Source organism: Aplysia californica, unplaced genomic scaffold (genome assembly GCF_000002075.1).
Source record: "Aplysia californica isolate F4 #8 unplaced genomic scaffold, AplCal3.0 scaffold00034, whole genome shotgun sequence".
Taxonomy (NCBI): domain Eukaryota; kingdom Metazoa; phylum Mollusca; class Gastropoda; order Aplysiida; family Aplysiidae; genus Aplysia; species Aplysia californica.
In genome coordinates this window covers 752585-756138 of record NW_004797304.1, presented here as the reverse complement: position 1 = coordinate 756138, position 3554 = coordinate 752585, and the positions used below count along the sequence as shown (strand labels likewise).

At 42.0% G+C, this 3554-nt stretch overlaps 1 long non-coding RNA gene across 1 annotated transcript in view; it reads right to left on the bottom strand.

Annotated features, from left to right (window-relative positions):
* The window catches only part of LOC118479181, a 91081-nt gene that overhangs the window by 49105 nt on the left and 38422 nt on the right, over nt 1–3554 (bottom strand). The window contains exon 2 of the long non-coding RNA XR_004859519.1: nt 1670–1778. This is a non-coding gene — a long non-coding RNA (uncharacterized LOC118479181). The remainder of the gene's footprint in view (nt 1–1669; nt 1779–3554) is intronic.

Genomic DNA, 3554 nt, shown 5'->3' with positions numbered 1-3554 from the left:
TAGAGAGAGAGAGAGAGAGAGAGAGAGAGAGAGAGAGAGAGAGAGAGAGAGAGAGAAAGGGTGGGGCACATAAAGCACTCGAGTTCGATTCCCAATAGTGAGATTTCTTTTTTGAGTACCTCGGGGTTTAAACTGGGACGTTGATTTAGGTGCTCAAAACTTGTTGGGCCGTGACAAGCAGAGTCGAAGCTCGACTAATGAATAATCTAAATTATTTTGATGGGAAAGTAAAAAAAAGAAGCAAAACAATCCCATCATGTCTATGCATGCTTTTTGTCTGTGTGCTTGTTTGTTTGTTTGTTTAACATAAATGCTGCGAGAGACACGGGGAAAGGCAGATCTTTATAGACTGACATCTGCCGTTAGCCTACGGGTCCACTGAGACGGACACGGCCCGATCTTTGGTCGGGAGGAAGAAAATCGGTTTGGTCGTTTCCGTCTTGTGTGTCCACCAGTTCGGACAAGACACGTCTTGACTGTTGGCCTACTGGCCGTATTATTTCACACACTGTGTCCCAAGGCTTTGTCCTCAGTACAGGTTTACAAATAGTCGAGGCCAATGAACCCAAGGTGGAAATACGAAATGAATGGGTTTTTTAAGGAAAATTGGTAAAATTGTATGCATTTAAACCAAGTGGTTTGCGCGCAGACTTCGCTAATTTTGAGGCGCTGATTAGGAATATGAGATTCGAATTTTAATCTGAACTCAAAATTAGAATTTTCTTTTAGCTCGGGCGGGGCCCATCGCTCACGACCCGGTCCAGCTAAAATTGAGCATGCGTCTTTCCAACCGACACGTCTTTTGCCGGGGCGTGTTGCGTCGTGTCTGTTGGCACAGCCAAACGGACTTTTCACTGATTTCTAAGTAAATAAACGGTGCACTATTTCAACTACCGACTTGCCGAGAGACGGACGGAATCTGGTCGGTTGGAGTCGGTTGCAGTGGACTCGGGCCTTAACTGTTTCCACACAAGGGCCTTATGTTTGCTCCCGATACTTTTGTTTGAGTGTTTCTTTATGTCAATGAGTGAGAGGATGATGAACATGGTTTGTCACATGTTTTCCTCGTGTCTTTTTGAAGCCATTCACAACTATCCAATGAGGTGTAGCAATGTCTGCGACCGACCTTTCTTTTTCTTTCTCTCTTCCTCACCCTGCTCTCTCTCTCTCTCTCTCTCTCTCTCTCTCTCTCTCTCTCTCTCTCTCTTTCTCTCTCTCGCTCTTTTTCTCTCTCTCTCTCTTTCTCTCTCTCACACACACACACACACAAACACATAAACATAAACACGTACACACACTTGTACTTACACAAACATTCACACCCAGACAAGTGGGAGATTGGCGGGTGCTCTGGTGTGGTTTGCTTCATCGTTCCTATCAAACGTCTATCGTCCTTTTCTCCCTTTCTTCTTTTGTATGTTTGTTATCTCTTGTAACTCCTCAAATCTTCTGGCGCTCATATGACCTTATGCAGTTGCGAGCGCCGTAAAACCTCTACTATAACTAACTAACCACCCCCCCCCCTCCACACACACACACACACACAAACACATACACACATTCACCCACTCACACACATACACACACATTCACTCACTCACACACACAAACGTTTGGGTCTATCTATGCCTTTTACAACCTGGCTGATAATTCGTGGTAAACAACTTACCCGTTCTAGTAGAGTAGTTGCAGCTCCATGGCGCAATTAATTGTCAAGGACAGTGAGTAATGCGTCGTGTTCAAGCAAAGAATTACATCCAAAGAACCGTGCCTGTCATCTGAAGGAAGAAAACAAAACAAAATATAAACACCAAAAAGGATGGAGATTCACAGGACCTATCGTTTTTCTTATTAGCTTTATTTCAATTTAATTTGGTATAAGTTTTATGGAGCTGGCAACTAAATTAATAAGATCATAATGTGACCGCACGAGACACAAGTTGATTAATTTTACGTTAGCTCACAATTCGAGCTATAATATTAATCGCAAAACACAAGAAAATATGTGGATGGAAGTTCAGAACATTAAACAATAACAAATTACATTTTACATTAATAGATAGAATGTGTGTCACAACACAATGTCAAGGACAGTAGTGATGTTGGTGTGATAGCCTGCTGTAAAAGTACTACTCAGAACACGGTTCAAAGTCTCACGGAAATTTTGTCGTTTGCAATAATATTATTGTAAAGCAATAAGGACGAGCTGTTAGCTCAGTTGGTACAGCAATCAGATAAACAATTCTGAAAATCTAAAAACAGTGATACTGAAACCTCAACACAAAACAATTTGCATTAGAATAATAATGTTCCCTTTTGGAAAAAAGGTGGGTGTTTTGTTTTGTTTTGTTTTGTTGTTGTTGTTTTTATTTGTATGGGGGGTGGGGGTTGGGGGGGCCTTTTTTCAAAGTGATCCAGCCTCTTGCAGCTTCATTACTTTATGGCATAACATTTAGAAAGGAGCTGATACAAAACTAAAAAAACAAACAACCAAAGAAGAAACGATAACAACAACAAAGACGAAAACGATAAGCCAGCAAAAGGGTGCAAAGCAAAGAGCTCTTACCCATTATCACATATAGGAACCAACCAAACAAACATACAAAAAACACTTTCTCACGGAACCCTTTTTCCCTGTGAAAAAAAAAAACCCAGCAAGAAAACAACGAACAAAAAACCGTGAAAGAAACATAGTGCGGAGAAAATCTCAAGCGTAGACTCCCGCCAGAAGACTGGGATACCTGGAACTGACAGGCTAAGACAGACCTCATCGTCTGCTGTTACCCAGGGAATGTTTGACAAGTTACCATAGCTACCCAGCCCTACACCTCACACAAACACACGCACACACAGACACAGGCAATATGGTCCCCCTCTACAGAAGTGCTTGTCGAGAAAACGTGCACTTAGAGAGATGTCCTGACAGATTCCATAAAGGACTTAGCCGTTCTTTTGTTGCCAGCGTCATCTTCCTTCTATTCCTCCCCCTACTCATTCACCTCTTCCTCCTCCTCTTCCTCCTCCTCCTTCTTCTCCTCCTCTTCCTCCTCCTCCTTTTCTTCCTCCTCCTTCTCCTCCTCTTCCTCCTCCTCCTCTTTCTCCTCCTCCTCCCCCGTCCACTATCTCCTCCTCCTCTACTTCCTCCTCCTCCTTCTCCTCCTAATCATCATCATCATCATCATCATCATCATCATCATCATCATCATCATCATCATCATCATCATCATCATCATCATCATCGTCCTCCTCTTCCTCCTGCACTTCCATATATAGGAATCAAATCTTGCTCCTCCTCCCCATATCTCGTCATAGTGAAAGGCACGAGAGAATGTTTTTGTTTCTTTCTTTATTGGTTGGTAATTTATTTGTTTTTTATGAGTATGTAAATTATGATATGGACTACAAGTAGAAAAAACTTCTATCTATTCTTAGATCTCCTTTTTCAGTGAAAGACGGGAAAGGGACCTGGCGGTCTCAAACTCTATCTATCTATCTATCAATCTATCTATCTATCTATCTATCTATCTATCTATCTATCTATCTATCTATCTATC